This window comes from Hetaerina americana, unplaced genomic scaffold, assembly GCF_022747635.1.
Source record: "Hetaerina americana unplaced genomic scaffold, ioHetAmer1.1.p SCAF_28, whole genome shotgun sequence".
Taxonomy (NCBI): Eukaryota; Metazoa; Arthropoda; class Insecta; order Odonata; family Calopterygidae; genus Hetaerina; species Hetaerina americana.
In genome coordinates this window covers 405,570-422,953 of record NW_027286852.1, presented here as the reverse complement: position 1 = coordinate 422,953, position 17,384 = coordinate 405,570, and the positions used below count along the sequence as shown (strand labels likewise).

General features: G+C 46.8%; 1 protein-coding gene across 1 annotated transcript in view; it reads right to left on the bottom strand.

Annotated features, from left to right (window-relative positions):
- LOC139689842 (ras-like GTP-binding protein RhoL) overlaps nucleotides 1-15,013 on the bottom strand; it is a 75,977-nt gene extending 60,964 nt beyond the window's left edge. Inside the window, exon 1 of the mRNA XM_071586935.1 lies at nucleotides 14,537-15,013. The gene's annotated coding sequence lies outside the window, so the exon portion shown is untranslated. The remainder of the gene's footprint in view (nucleotides 1-14,536) is intronic.
- Between the last annotated feature and the right edge of the window lie 2,371 nt (nucleotides 15,014-17,384).

Below are 17,384 nucleotides of genomic sequence, written 5' to 3'. Positions count from 1 at the left end.
TTATTCTATAATTATCACTCCAGTAATCCCCACTATTCATCCATCTCACCTCGTATAGACCTAAAATATCTATGTTTCCCCTTTCCAACTCTCGCTTAACATTCTCCAATTTCCCTGTCCTCATCATTGTCCTAACATTCCACGTTCCTATTCTAACTAATGTGGTCTTCTTCTCCTGCGTCTTCAGTCCTGCTGCTGCTGGTTTTCCCTTGCAAGGGTTTCGTGGGATGACGACCGCGGAAGCCTTGCCTCCCCCGCTGTCGGGCACGACACACGGCCGATTCGGCCGAGCCCCGTGGTTGCCAGGACTCAAAATATCTCTCTAACCCGGGCCCTCTGGGTGGGAAGCCAGTACGTTAGCCACCGCTCCATCCCGATCCCCGCACTGGATTCATATTCCTGTTATTGCATTTTTTTTAATAATTTCGTTTTATTCTTTTTACTAGCGGGTGCAGACACCATGCATTGCACCTATCTATCTCATTCTTGTCTCAAACCTTTTGTCTCTCGTATTTTTTTCAAATATCTAAAGAAAGGTTTTGATGAGGTTCGTATATTTTGAGATTTCATTATTCCTGATTTAATTTGAACTTCTGAAATGTCATGGAATGCTTCAAAATTATATTTTCCAAGTGTTATTTACTAGTTTCCAGAGTCTATGCAAAATGGATATTAAACCAGTTCTGTATGTTATTGTTTCATGTGCGCATTGTTTGGTGAAAATATTTACAAATGAAGGAATCGGAAAGATGCAGTGGCTGACTTCCACCTTGAGTAGTAGTAGTTGTTTTTATGGGAGGCGACCGACAACTGAGGTCATTTGCGCCATAGGGGATGGACAGGAAAGGATGAAGGGTGGAGAGAAACCCGGCGTCGGCTTTAGCCTACTCTTTACGAAAGGCGCCAAGAGGTCCGCAGCTTAACGTCCCATCCGACGGACGGCGTACTCACTCAAATTGCCCCCCACAAAACATCTCTAGTAAATATCGAGATACCACTTGAAAAATAGTCAACACCGCCGGGACTTGAACCCGGGCCCTCTGGGTGGGAACCCAGTACCAATTGTAGCCAATTACGAGCCCTGGTGATGGATGAGAGGCAACCCACAGAGCAACCCCCCATCCAATCAAATCTTTTAAATGAAAAACAAGTCGAACACAGTAATGTCTGGTTTTTGAAATTGAGAAGACATTTCTCGAGTTCTATGCCTGTTTTCTTGCGATCAGTAATTACTATCGTTCCATACTTAGCGTTACATCCTGAACTCAACCAATGATTGAATCGACTTTTTTTGCTCCAGCTTCCTCAAGCATTTTAATTTTGCTGAAATGTTCTCCGGACCGAGAGACTTGGCCATTGAACTGCAGCCCTCACGACAAGACCACTACAAGACTATATTTTTGGATAACATCTTAGCTGAATAAATGATCTCTGCCACAAAATACAAGGTCTGCCCTAAATGTAAGCTGACTTATTTTTTCCCAGGTAGACGGACGGATGGACGAGCTGCGGTTTCTCTGGCTGGCCTCGAGGGAGGGGAGTCTCAGGAAATGCTGGAGGCCGGTGGCAGTTGGCCCCCAGCCTTGTCGGAAGGCGGGTCGTTCGTTTGCAAAACCTCTATGATGTCACCTAGTTACGCTCCATCATGAACCGGTTGTAGTAACACAACTACACCAACCAAATTCGTGCGAAACCGGGAAGGAGACGCATGAGAAATCATGCTCGAGGCAGCTGAATTCCAGAAGACGAACGAGGCGTTGAAAACTCACTGGCAGCGGTGTGAGGACGCAATGTGAGGGTGCTACTTCAAGGACTTAAAGCGTCAATGTATCAATTCTGGCTCTAAATATTTTTAATGAACTCAGCCCTACTACTTTTGGGGCATATCTTGTGACCAAATTATTTCTCAATTAACTTCACCTAGCGCCAGTATTCCTCACAGAAACCATCTACTTCTAATATTTTTAAGATACTTGTTTTAACATATTTCCATTTCCAAAATATTTCCATTGAATTAGAGTTACCTGTTTCCGTTGCAAAAATACCTTGAGTCATGCTTCGAAAGGAAACGTTAACAAGAATAGGTGCGGAGGACCCACATTTCAGCTAATTGCAATCATCCAATGGCAACGTTTCGCCAAGCATTGAAGCGGTCACGAAAAGGAACCGACACACTCGAATTTGGGAATCTGTTATCCAAGGACATCTGCGACCGAAGAGGTTGAATTTGCGAGGGAGGATTTTTGCAAGAGGGCCTACATTTCGTCGCACAGACAAGTGAAGCGCAATTTAGCTTCGCCGTAACACGAAATATATCGGAACTACCCGCAGTCACTACGTGTGCAAGTATTACTAAATCTGTGGAACATAATTTCTCCAAGACTATCATGAGATTTCGTCATGGCAACCTGGAAATTCCCTGCGGAAACTCGCTCTGTTGGTAGAGAGTCATCCGAAATTAGAGATACAACCACTCAAGAGTCAAAGGACGGACAGAAATGAGCACAATCAGGGAAAAAAGATAAGAAAGAGCTTCAACTATGGGGATGGTCAATGTCCAATGGGCACCGAGAAGAGGTCATCTCAGGAGAAATAGCTACATGAAATCGCTTGGAAGATTAACACAGCGCTGCATCCGAAACCGATAGAATTCCCTGAAAAAAGAAGTCCCACTCAATAATTGGCAAATCATGCCGATGTTTTAATGTATTCAACGCGCAAGACATCCTGCACTTCCAATCGAGCCGCGGCATCACCAATATCAAACCACCTCGGTCCATATCGGGATGTTATTTGAGTAACTATTATCTTGATATGCACAAAAATAAAGTGAGAAGATGTAAAGAGGCAAGGAAAATAACTGGAGGTTTAACATAAAGCAAGGTGTTTCACTTCACTGCGCGAGTATTCCGGAAGATTACGGACGCTGGAAGAGTGTGCCACGTTAATCGAATGAATGTTTCATTAATTAGAACGCGTGACACCCCTCATGAGTCAAAAAGTGGCTTTGATTTATGGTAATATGAATTTGACAGAGAAAAGTATGAAGGATACAAATATTTGGAGGGCAGGCTGCCATGATACGGCAGCAAATTCCGCCAGGCGTTCATTTCGAAGTTCCCAAGAGACACTTGTCACGCACTCTCGACGGCCCGACCCACATAAGAGCACACAGCGGGACTCCGATGAGGGCATCGGATTTGCGGATCTCGATACCTCCAATCAATTCGCATATCAAAGGAACGTAAAAGCGATTAGAAGTATCGCGACGACATTAAGGTATCGTGTAAAATCGAAAGGTGCTTAGGCAACCTTACTTTGAAAAGTTCATTGGTTCATTAAGTGCGTAAGTTCAAGTCTAGCCCACCTCGCGCGGAAGGGCATCTGGTGGAGATTGGTGGACACGGATTGCATGCGCCCCTCATCCGATTTGAAATCTCGGATTCATAAAGCGACGGAAGGACGCTTACTACGTGCACGTGGAAAATAAATAATCTTCGCGCTATGCCAACGGATGTGCGTAAGAGGGGAAGTGTGTGCCGTCGACGATACGACCGAAGTCATAAAGAAAGAGATGGCCTAAGAACCGAAATTTGAAGAGCTTTTGAAGCTATCCCTCCCGCCATAGGTCAGCTTATGCGGAGCTTCCCCAGGGCTTTACAAAAAATTGAAACGTCAGAGTTAACTGATTTCGAAAACATTTTTAAGTCGACCTCAACTGTTTCCCACTTCTTCGCTCAGGGAAAAACCCCGCCCGGAAGAAACACCCAAACTGTGAACGAAACATACTACTACCGACACACAAAGGAACAGTCGAAAAAATGGGCTCATGAAAGCCATTCGGCTCCGAAGAAGACGAAGACGGAGAAATTGGCCGATAATTTGATGACCACGGCTCTTTGGCATGCACGCGAAATCATCCACATCGATTACTCGCAAAAGAGCAGACGATAAATGGAGGGAGTACGCACTATGGGGAATTATTGCCCTTGTTAGGGCGAAGAAATGAAGTAAAACGTCCTCATTTGGCGAAGAAATAAATTCTTCTCCATCAAGACAATGCACGGGTGGACACCTGCGGAGTTTAATGGCGAAATTAGGGGAATAAAGTTCAAATTATTACAACTTCCACCGTATTCCCCAGATTCAATCCCAAGTGACTTCTTTTCATTACTTGAACTTGAAAAAAAAGCTCGGCTGAAAACGATTCTTGTCAAACGGGGAGGTTATCGCCAACATAGATATCTATTTTGATGAACTTCCGAAACCATACTTTTTGGACGGCTTAACTAAGTTGGAGAAACGCTGGAAAGGCTAATCGACCTAAAACGAGATTTTTTTGAAAGATATTTTAAAACTCCACCCAAAACAAACTTGTTTGCAGACGACACAGTGATTTACAGAGAAAAACGGACACCGGCGGATTGCGTGCCACACGCTTGTGCATTTAGACCAGATATCGGAGTGGTGTCAAAAAGAATGGCGGTTGAAATTCGAATGGGCAGAGTAATGAGTTTAAAGTAACAGAAAAGAGAAACAAGACAAAATGAAGGACACTAAGACTTTCAGGAAGATACAGAACTGACATCAAAGAGATAATTATCGCGGCCTGATTGGACCACTGCGATAAAATAAGAGCGACAGGCGTGCGTCCATTCCAATTTCAAGTGCTCGTTCCTTCCCCTCACACTCGCTCGTTCGGAGGGTCTTCCCCGAGAAATCCCGACTTCGTTCCCCATGGCAAGAATCCATCATGTGCGAGCGAGAATGAAAACATCACAGCATAACTTGGCGTAAAATAACGAAAATCACAATCACTAAGCCCTCTTCTCCTATTTATAAATCCCACTGCAAATTACAATTGCTGTTGTGAGGCGGATCATTATCAATTAGTAACTGAAGATTACACGGACATGGAATTCAACTCGCGCAAAATTCCACCGTAAAAATTCTGACTTCGGTCGGGTAGTGACGAGGGCACCGCTGCGGGAGTGGGTGGATGACCACAGGCTTCTTCGCCCCGAAGGATCGTGGTCAGCTCCTGGGAAGGGCAATGTCCAGGACACGAATGGAGGTTGCGACATCAAGAGCCGCCGCTTTATCGCCGCTGACTCCCTGCTCCGCCGTCTCACGGGGACGTGATCTCACTGCGATTAGCGCCATTCTATCTCACCCGATAACCGCACATTCGCTAGACAAAAAACGAACTCTCTTCCTTCATCCATCGGCTTGTCTTTCTGTGGAAAAAGATGAAAACCTGGAGGTAGCTTTATACGATTAACGCAATCCCATATCCATTCCTCTGCGAGGAGAGGGAAGGCACTGTTTTGAAATAATCTGCCCTTACAGCTCCTTTTTTTTAAAACCGCGGTTTTTAAGAGATCTTACTCTTTCTCTCGCTGCGGATTGGAATTGGCATTCACGCGGTTAATTGGGACAATAACAACCTGGGGGCAACGATGGGGTTCCTGCGCCGACCACATTTCCCATACGGCCAATTAACACCAAATCCGCACATCGACGATACTTCCGTAATTTTCTCTCGAGGTACGCTTAACACAAGAAAAAAATGTAATTCTATCTGCATCGAAGTTTTAAGTTCGATATGAATGTTTTTCATATTTTAGCGACAAAAATACAATGCAGAAATTGGCATTAATTTTAATGAAAAAGATTTTCATACCTCCCTCTAAATTCAGTGCTTATTTTTTGTATTGGACCAACTGCCAATAAATACTTCTCCAATCTCATTTTTTATGCCTTTTCTGTTCGTTAGCGTCACAGGTTGAATAAAGAGTGAACAAAATAATTTTACCTGAGGGCGAATTTTGGCCAACATATAATTAGCTCATCTACTCTTATTAATGTAATTTGTTTGTTGCGGAGTATTGATGCAGATGAGTCCAGTTTTATACACGTTTATGTCAGATAATGAAGCACTGAAAATTTGAATATGTTATAAAAACATCGTATCTTCAGACACAAGGTCAGCTGATCGACTGAAGAGCCGCCGCTCAAACCAACAAGGAGTCAGGATGATACTATCTGGAACAATTAGATGGAGGTCAACCATTTAATCCTCAACGCATAATGACCTAAGCTCCTCCGGGTAAACTGTGCCGTTTTGTTTGATTTGACAATGCTCCAATATCTGAGCCTAAACTTAGTATAGTCTAACTTATATCCTGAATCCCCATGGGTTTTAGACTACGCCTTTTATGGTGATTAAATAAGTGTTCGTTATGATTAAGTCCTGTCGCACCCGTTCAGGACTCGGTCATTCCTCGTGTCTAAACCGAGGTCCCCCACCTAAGTACCGTCTCTTCCTTCGCCTACCGTCGCACTCCAATGCCCCATCTCTATCAAAAGTATTCCTGCAGGAACACACGCGATTATGTCCTCTTAAGTGATCGCGTAGCGACTTCTTCCACCCTAAGATTGCTTGGTGACATGTGGACCTGGGCACTGGCCAAGTTCATTGATTCCACTTGTATTTCTACTAGTAATATTCTGTCAGTCGCTCGCTCTACTGATCACACTTTCATTCCGTCAAGTGTTGCGCAATCAGATTAATAACATTAATATTATATGAATATGACCTCGCAGGGCCCAAAATCCCTCAATGACGCTAATTTAAATTTATTAAATGAATATCATATTTTGTCAACCTGACCTGTCCTGGTGCGTGTGAAGAGAGCGCGTCATCGCCTCCGAGGGCGCCGTGTGCGCGACACCCGGGGGAGGGGGATGATGATTGGGAGAGGGGGGAGGGACCCCCGCTTCCTCCGGAAGTCGCGTGTTTCCCTCCCCCTCCCCCTGAAGCACTCCAGCCTGGAGAGTGAGACCTGGGCTTCCATTCGGACATTTGGTGTTTCGTCCGTCGACGGCATCCCGGTCGCCTCACTCCCCGCGGGGACGAACGTTGAATATTCCTGGCGTCGTGGAGAACTCCACGGAGGCCCGTCGAGCTACGCAGTTCGGGCGCGCGATATGGAAAATTGCGATTCTACTCTATTAAAGGCATCACATGGAATGGATCTCATGTCATTCTGTTAGGTACATTGGTCCAATTCAGCATCCGTGGCCTAATACTACCCAAAAAAAACACTCATGTCCCGAAGGTCGTCAGATCCGCATGTTTCAGCGCCGAGGTCTCGCAAAACATTCGCGCTCCAACACACATACATTGGTCGCTTGGATCATGTATATAAAATTCGGGAAATAGATGCCAGAACTAGCCGACTCAAGGACTCCTTCTTCCCACGGACAATAAGGGATAGCAACTGTAGGGTTAAGGTTAGCAAAAATTCCACTTACCACCCTCATCGTCTAAGGGAATAATAAGTTCTACTCAATTGCACTTTCACTAACCTCGTGTGTTTTGTTGTCAAAACCCATTCTTTCCGAATGACCTCATTAGAATAACTTTACATAATGTAGTGCTCTTAACAGTGTTTCTTGCTCTGCCTTTTCGGTTTTTAAGATTCCCCTTCCATCCCTCGTCTCTCTCTCTCTCTGTGGGGGGACCCTCCCGCTGACTGCAGCTTTGGGTCATATTACCTACCTGTGACCTTAGGAGAGGAGACCGTTGTATGTTGCCGGTGTCCTGGCTTCAAGTGAAAGTACTTACTAATAAGTCTCATTCCACATGACACATACATGTCTTCTTTTTCAATTCTCCACACATTTTTTAATAAAAATGCATGGATAATATAAAGATGTATATTTGACAGCTTTAAAAAAGTGCTCACGCATCGGAATCAAGTGGAATGTAACACGCTGTATGTTCATGTTATTCGTATTTAAGCAATTCACAAACAAAACCTATTAGAAGGTCACTGCAAGGGATATAGATTCACTTAACGACTGAAGCATAAAAATATTATTCGTTTGAAGCCATTTTAAGTCGCCCTTTCCCTTTTAATTCTGGAACTCCCAATCCGATCTCCAGGTGAGGACTACTGGCAGGGTAATACCAGTCAATGTGGACAAATGTGAGATACATATATGGAACTTCAGGCAACTAGGAAAGTGCAGAAAATGCGCAGATAGATGTTGACGGAGAGACTGGGGGGTGAGCGAAATTGAGCGAACCGGGCCCGACGACTTCTCGAGCGACGGATCAATTAGGTGGTGATTGAAAATTTTTGCATAAAAAGTATCGAGAACAGTTTTTCCCTGACGTGACTGCACGTCGCACAGCGCACCACGCAGGCTCTGTGGTGGGAAAGGGGAGGTGCCTGACCTTCAACACGCGCCAAGGGCCAATCGCCTGCAACCATTCGTTTAGGGTAGATGGTATTTATAGAGGATCCCTGTCGAGTGACTTCATGCAAGCGCAAAGTGCAGCGAACGATTGAATGGCGGTACGCCATCAAATTTTGTGTTAGACTTGAAAATCGGGTACGGAGAAGTTGAGCATGTTCTCCAGGTGTTGAGAATGAAGGCACTTCACAAACTGCAGTTTGTAATAGTGGCGCAATCTCTTCAAAGATGGCCGAGAGAGTGTGGAGGACGAGCCCAACGCTGGACGGACGTCGACTTCAAGAACCGACGACAACGTGTGCGAGAGGTGCTGAATTTAGACCGTCGGTTGTTAAGTGTACGCATGTTCGAGATATATTGTATTGGTATTTATGTAATGACAGTGCATACCACTATCACCGAAAATTTGGTGACGCAAAAGATCTGCGCCAAACTCGTCCCGAAGGTCTCTGATGCACACGTGGACACGTGAAATACATGTACACATACATACATCGAAGGTGAGTACGCCAACTTGGCTAGAATTTCAGAACTTGCAATCGCAAGTTATCAACAGCGGGCCTTCACTTATAGAGAGACACGAATTTCCTGAAAAACAAACCAATAGTACGAAATAACAGTAATGTATTTTTTCACTAACAGTGGAGATATCAGCATCATTTCAGCTGCATTAAACATTATAATCCCACGTATTCACCATAGATATCGTGAAAATCACCCCAAAGCATAAGTAAACCCTTCTTAGTATCTAAACAGACGAGGATAAACTAAACATTTCATGTAAAAAATAAAAGTCGCAAATATGCAGGCACTTAAATCAAAATTGAACAAATTTTAACGTTCTTTAAATTATAATAAACAATTTTCAGGCACTTATTTTCAAGTGTGCGTCAACACCTTTGACCTTTCCAGGGCATCCGCCAAATCCCCGAGTAGCTAACCATGCTGGCGCGAACCATGGATTTGAAAATTAAAGACGCCATACGGGTTGTCAAGAGTTCATTTTTTCAGTGTCCACGATGAAAGTTGAAAGAGCACTACATAAAGATACAACATAACAGTTTCATGGCTTGATTAGGTGAAACTCCGCCATGATAAGGATTGAGAAAAAACTTTGCTATTCCACAAAAAATAGATTTAATTTTTTGTACTACCATGGTTTCAATGCCAATATTTCATCATCATTGGGTATTTTCATGGTTTCAATTCTGCTCGTCATCTTCAGGTGAGCGTGACGCGCGGCATTGAAACCATGGCCGTGCTAAAATAAAGAATAGTGGAAAAATACATTGTCGTCTTCATTTAATTAGCAAAGTTTCGTTTCTTCCCACCTATTAATGAAGGAGACAGTGCACGGGTGCGTGCAAACACCTTTCGCTGTTTCGATGGCGAAATTTATGGAATTTATTTTCGAACTTTTGCAGAATCCATCGTTTCATCGGATTTGGGCACCAGTGACTTCATTTCTTTCATCTCCAAACTAGACGAAACAAAAGAGCCGAGACGGAGGACGATTCACGTGGAACGAGGCCATCGCCAACACTTCGAGGGAGGGCCTCCCGAAATCCTACTTTTTCGAGGGTTTGAAAAAAGTTGCAAAAATGCAGGGAGAAGGGTGACGAATTAAATGAGGAGATCAGTTCGAAACAAAGCACACCCAAAACAATTTGCTGTTTTATTTGTTTCAAAGGGCTTACCGAACGAGCCACGTATATGAACTAGCTGATAAAGGGTATAAAGCCGGATACATAAACATGTATCATTCTTTCCGTTACCCTCAACAGTATCGGAAAAATAAACATTGATGCATTCATATGTTACATTGTCATTTCAAAGCGACACCTGTTGGCCGGCGAGTAACCAGCTTTGAAGAATCAGATTCAAACCTTTTAAACGAATTGTGGCACACGCCTGCGTGTCATACCGAAATCATTCCGTGATAACATATTGTTTTTAAAATTTAATATGTTGGTAATGATTGAAAAAACTCCTTTCCCAAGGCAGCAAACTAAAAAAGTTCAATGCGACAGCAATCTACTTGGCAGCAGCCACAGGGAGAGAGGATTATTTATTTCCATGGAGACGACGACGCCGTTGGAGGTTAAGTGACGCCATCGTCTGGAGCACGCTGCTAGGGTTTAGGGGTCGTGCAAAGGAAGGGCTTCACTTCGAATGAAGCAGGGGAATGATGCCCGCTTCGTGAAGAACCGTTGAAGGGGCGAAGATAAAGCGCTTCATCATCATTGATAAGAAATAGCCTCGGTTGGGAGGCACCGGAAGTCCCAATATTATATCCTGAACTTGAACCAACACAATTAATGCAAATTATTCCTACTACACGGCGACACTACGATAGAATAGCCGTAGCGCTGCAATATACAATGGGAATCACTACTGCCCTTTCGCACTGCTATTCGAGCCATCAACCGAAAGCCATTGATGTCAATGCTGTGCCACACACGCCCTTAGAGAACAAGGGTTGTAGAAGTTAATATCAAGGGCGGCGCACATGCGGGGCCGGCCCCCTCACCGTGCTTTTGCCACCCCCCCTCCCCCCTGGCGAGGACGGCCCAAGGCGCAATGACGTAAACACGCAGCTGATTAGCGAGAAGAATTAGTCCCGTCACATTGCCGCTATGGAGTCCACGGCGCTACTCGCGAACACTAGGGGGCGGAGATCACGAGGAAAAATATTTCCATTATTGGAATAAGATCGCGACTGACTCCACTCGAACAGAAACATCCGTTAAATTACGGGAGGCTGATTTCCCCTGTTTTATACCCCCCCCCCCCCTCGCCCACCCTCACCTTGCAAGGGTCCGTCAGGCATGAAGTCCCCCCCTATTTACATCATAAGGACAAGGGATGCCATTTCTACGTATTACATGCATCAAACAATCACCATCAAAACAATACGTAGATATAAGAGCATTTCGTTCGGACGACCGCTGATTAATACGCCATCACCTCTTCTGCCGATAAGGTACCCAAGCTACATACTTCGATAGACGTCGTCTGTTTTTATGAAGAACAGGCCAAGTTGAAACGGACATTTCCGAGTCCTTGAAATATTCTGATAAGTACTTGAATGAGATGACAACGCGGAAGGGACAGTTTCATTGGTGAATGTCTGAAAGGTGCCTTTACTCCGGCGACAGAGGGCAACTGAAATGGAGTCAGCACAATAAGCGTCTGAACCAACGCAGAAATAAACTTCCTCAGAGGGCAACACGATGGCGCGCACCCTCACCCACCTCCCCGCCGGAATTAATACAAGGGGGTGGATGGCGCCCCAATACGCGTTTGCCTCGATCGAAAAATGGGCGCGCGAAAGAGATAGACACGCCCTCATCTCATTCAAATAGAAAGGAGGGAGAGAGAGAGTTCCGAAAATTTGGGAAAGTGAGGGAACTGGGGCGTTGAAAAGTTATGCGCGCCCCAATTAGTTAAGATTTTGGGTCGCTCGCGGTTCGCTGCACCTATGGTGCGGGGGGGGGCGCCCCTGGCGCTCCAGGAGGTGCGGGATTCCTCTTGGATTTCGAGAACAAGTGGGCGAAATCCAGGGTAACCGAACACTTGTCGGAAATCGAGGTGTGTTACGCGCATCTCGAGGTCATTTAACATGAGGCGAGTAATTGATCACTTGGATGGATGCGATTTTGCACAACAAAAAATTGCGTTCTACTGATACAGCGAATTGCAACAACGACTGCTTGAAGGACTGCAGGGGAGAGGCTCGTCACGGTGTTCGCACATCCACGCAATCATTCACTCGCGAAGTTTCAACGATTTCCTTCGTCTCCACACACGGCGCATGTCCCAACGTCAATCTATGGCACATAATCTCTATCGCTTTCGGGGACGTGTGCTGACTATCAAATGGTGTTATAAAATTGATACCTACAAATTGCCTTATTTGCTCTGCTAGGAAATATGTCATTCGATGTATACCATGCTACCATGCCATGATATCTAAAGGTCCGTCCCAAAATAGTGGGACTGAGTAGATTTAAAAGAAAGCATTGCCAGAATTGATGCATTCACTCGAAAGTCTTCGAAGTGGCAATACCCTTGTGCGTCCACACACCGCTGACAGCGGGTTCTCAACACCTCGTACGGCTTCTGGAAGGCGGCGTCCGGAATGCTGTTAACCCTCCTCGTCACGGCCTCTTGTAACGCTTCCACCGAGCCGTGGTGACGTCCTTTCAAAGCGGATTTGAGGCAGGTGACGAGGAAGGAGTCTGGTGGTGCATTGTCTAAAAAACTTGGACCCTCAGTGACGTGGTCGAGAAGCTCTTGGCAGATATCCGCGTTCGAGTTTTCTTTTGTTCATTTTGGAGCACTCGTGGCACCAACTTCGCACACACCTTTCTCATGCCCATGTTTTCGGTCACGAGTCGATGGACATCAGTCTTAAAGATGCCAGGTTCATCAGAAACCAATGCGAACAAAATCTGCGATCCATGTCCAACAAAGCCTTCACTCTTGCAAAACTTTCGTAACTTGCGTGTCGCTGTTCCAATGAACGGTTCTTGACGGAGCGTAACGAAGTCACGTTACAGAGTTTTCGTAAACGGAAATTCGCACTCCTCAAAGGCTGGGAGCCAACTAGCTGCCACTGGCCTTCAGCCTTTCCTGAGACTCCCTCGAACCTAGCCAGAGGAAACCGCCGCCGCCCATCCATCCGTCAGCCTATCCCGGAAACAAATAAGTTCTACAACTTTTGTGGCAGAACTTGTATTTTCAATCAATAAAACAACAATCGCTGACTGCGCACTCATTTCTCATAGGGACTTAATTGTCGCACTTTCAGACGCACCACCTAGGGTCAGTCGTCGCGGCGACCCTCGTCTTCTCGGAACGTCGTTGCCCTGCGCTTAATGGGAAATTCAATGCGCCTTGAAGACTCCGCGAGTCTCTTGAGTGGCCTCCAGTGCGAGCACCGCTCACCGCCGAGCTTCGTGGCCGGCCCACGACGGACGAACCCGAAGTGTGCACTGCACCAAACACGGGTCAGTCGGTCACCGGCGTCACACCACTATCTGCGAGGGACAGTCGAGGGTGGCGGCGTTCGGTGCTGCACCAAGGGGCCGTGCGCCACCCACTCAAAGGCGCCGGCTCTCCGATGACACCTGGGGGCCACTGTCAAGGGTTGGAGCACACCCCCAGGGTTCTTGCACGAGTTCCTCAGGATCGGCAACGAGAATTTATTGCCCTAGGAACTGTAACCATGCACTGGGCTTCTGGCGCCAGACCTTACGTTCAAATGGACGACGTTTACCAATAATATAAGGCTCAATGTTATTACTTCGTAAATTAATGGCAGCCTTTTCGGAGGGGAGGAAGAGAGAAGTACTATGGGAGGAATTCAAAAGAGATGATCATATTCTCGCGTCGAATGTTGAAATGGTGAAGATAGAACGGAGGGAGTCGTCCCGCGATGGATCGAGAGGCATGGGGAGGAAGAGGAGGCCAGATGGATATAGTACGCGAGTGTGTAGGTACCCAGGGAGTGGCGACCGGATATTTGGTGTCGTAATTCTAAGCAACTGCGGGATATGCCTCAACAGCGACTTTAAACGCAGTCATATGCTAAATGCGCATTATAATGCAGAAATTTCGAAGTGGAACAATGGTTCGCCTTGAAGGGGATTCCGGGTGAGGAGAATGATTCTTACACTTCTAAATTTCTGCACAATTATGTAGTGTGGTGCTCGGGGGGGGGGGCGGGGTGAATGCGTCGGTCCCTGGGTCCATAAAATACAATCCCTGCCGATGCATTGCCTAATTTCCATAACAATGTTCCTGAAAATTACCATCATTCCACTAATTCCAGACTCAATGCCCCTGATTTTTTTATCCATCACCCACGCCCAGGGATGCGCAGGGTACTCTCAGAAGTACCCTGCTCGTGTGCTTCGAGGAAGGCGGTGGCCATCTCATTCTTCACAAAAATGTCGCGTTCAAAATGTAATTTATTGCGTATCAATGAAAACCTATTATATGTTAATAGCATTAGTACACTGCATTAGGGTACTTTTTATGGACCCTGCAGTTCGTTAAACACTACCGCACCGCTAAGCCGTACCTAAGTTAACATAAAAATTAGGATATTATGCAGCCGTTCTACTTAATGAGGTTACATGAATTCTGCCGCCCTACCACTTAGTGCAGGTACCGAGGAGCCGACCACTACGATTCACACCCTGGTGCCGGCGTCCAGCTCGTTTCCTTGGACACGCCCCAAGTATCGCCTGGAATCCCCACCCACCTGCTGTTCACCGACGTGGCGAGATGGCACGAGCTCGTGGTCACCGAGTCTCCGGTCAGGCGACGACCGTCTTCATGTCCAGCCTCGTGGACCCAAGGAACGGTCGACCACGCATGCGTGAATCACTTCCAGCCGGAAAGCGGGCGCACACCGACGACAGAGACACACGATTTCCAGCGAAAGCGATCAGGCACGCGTCACCAGACGGAGGACACCAGCAAACACCTGGATGACGGGACCCTCTCGGCAACTCGCCCCCCCAACAGACCTCTATCGTTCGACGTGGACGGACCCGCTGGCAACTGACTGGCTGACTGCGACGCGGTAAACGACGCCCACCGGCGGACTGCCGCGGTGCGATTACGCGCGCCCTCTGCGGGGCCGACGGTCGCGACAATCGGGCCGCGGTGGTGGTGGCACGCACGATGCAGCCGCGCGCCTTATCGCGGACGGCGGCGGAACGACATCCGCTTCTTCGGAAGAGAGAAAGCGGCTGGCTGCGGAAGGGATGGCGGCGGTCGTCCTCGCGGATAAGGGCACGCTCTTGCGGGGGATATGTTTCTTCAACACCGCCCCCCTTGGCCCACCCCCCAAGGACACCCTCTTCCCCCCCCCCCCAACGCGCACCACATGCTCTACGAGTCAACCGATGCTGCGGGGACATCTGACGGGGGAAAAGGTAACTGCCTGTGGTCGACCAGCAATAGGTAGGCAGTTGTTTCGGTTTCCAAAGTTCACTTCAGAGGGCTAGCGTTGTTAATGTCATCAAAGGGAAGATTCTTTCTCTTGCAAGAGTGTCTAAAACTTAACATTTCCCTCGACCGTTAAACACAATATATCAAAATCGTCCAGGAGCGTACTCCCATTTCTCAATTCATATTTTCCACAGAAATATTCCCATACACAGCAGTAGGTTTTATTGGAGGCGACCGGCAGCTGTGGTCATTTGCTCCATTTAGGATGGATAGGAAAGGATGAAGGGTGGAGAGAAAACCTGCGTCGGGATTAGCCTACTCTTGAAGAAAGGCGCAGCTTAACGTCCCATCCGACGGACGGCGTACTCACTCAAAGTGCCCTCCATAAAGCACCTCAAGTAGGGATCAAGATACCAATGGAAAATATCTGCCACCGTCGGACTTCGAACCAGGGCTCTCTGATTGAGAAGCCAGTAAGTTAGCCACCGCACCATCTCGATCTCGATTGCCCCCCCCCCCCGGGGCCATCTATCTCCCCACACTCTGGGAACATTTAAAATTGATATTCGCCCTCCTCGTAGATGCTACTTTTTCGAAAGACAATATTGAGCAGTAAATACGAGGGAAAGTCAGAATTAGAGCACGGAGGCCCGCTTCCGCACTTAGCTAACTTTCCCGCAGTCCATTCTCATGATCGAGGTGTCTTCCTCGCCAGGTTGCCCTCACCGCCGTACCATGCGTTGTTGAAGTGCCGAGGGCCCTCAGCCGCCGCCAAGGTGACCTCGGAAGCGGAGCAAACAAACAACCGCCTGAGGTAGGGAGGCACCGTTTATTCGCATGTCTTCTGGTGCTCTCGGTGCACGCCAAATATACTGTTGCCAGCCTCCAAGCTATGTATTAACTCAAAATTATTGGAGAAAATTTCATTACCTGGAAATAGATTTAATATGAGACATTTTGATCGATACATTGTTCGTACGAAATAATTAACGCAGAATGAGTTACCAAAATTCATGAGGTTGGGACTCTAGTATTTTTTCAATAGAATATAATTATTTATTCCCCACCCCCAAGAACTCCACACTAGGTGCGGTGGAAGGGGTTGTGTGAGTTGATGACTCCTGACCTGTGCTGGCGGGAGCAAAGGTAATCGCTTCCGGTAGGGTCACCCATGCCAGATGCATAGGTCGAAGGTTAGGAGCCAGACGAAAGGTAGTCCGCGCGGCATCTGTTCCTCAATGAGGCGGTTGCAAAGGCGTCCGACTTCAGTGGGGAGAAAATTTGAGTGGTGGTACTGCGTCGAAAACAATATTGAGGAAGACTACAGGAAACCACCGAAATCATTTTTTTTAGTTACGTAGGGGAATGATGGAAGTAACGTTGAGTAAGGAAGTAAACGAAAGGCTCGTCAGAACTTTGATAAGGAGCGCGGTTATGTACAGCGTGGTCACAATGTCATTGAAGCAGGAGGATAGACGTAGACTGGCTGCTTTCGGAATGTGGGCGAGGAGAAGAACGGAGAAGGCGAAATGGACGGAAAGGAAAACATGAGGAAGTATTAGGTATGGTGAAAGGGGAGGAGACGGGTTTGTTGGGAGAAATCCTAAGGAGGCAGGAAAAATGGATGAAGGGCGTACTGATAGATAGATCGATAGAGGTCTTTATGTGGGCGAAATTGAGACCAAATGGTCCCTTCTTCCATTTAACCCATATTGATCGGTAGAGGGATGTTGAAGACAGTAATAGAGGGGAGAATGCTAGGCAAACGAGGAAAGGGCAGGGCAAGGATAGGGATGCTGGACGGGGTGAAGGGATTAAGGAGAGACTCAGCGATGAAGAGTGACGCATTTGGATTGTCGGATATCATGTTGCGTTTTGTTAAGAGAGACACGGGAATTGACGTCGTTTGGTAGTGTGTGTCCATCAAAAACCAATCTTAACCAATATATTACCAATTCTTACAAGACGCCCAGGCTGGACACTAGTGAGACAATCAGCCCGGGCTACTCGACCCAATTGGTCGTGTCCTGCCCGGCAGCTGATGGACCAAAATCTGCACACTACTCCGCAAGGGCGAGTGGCGGGGGTCGGCACCTGTAAAAAAGAACAAAACCAAATGCAAAATCAACAAATTTATGCCGATTCACGGCTAC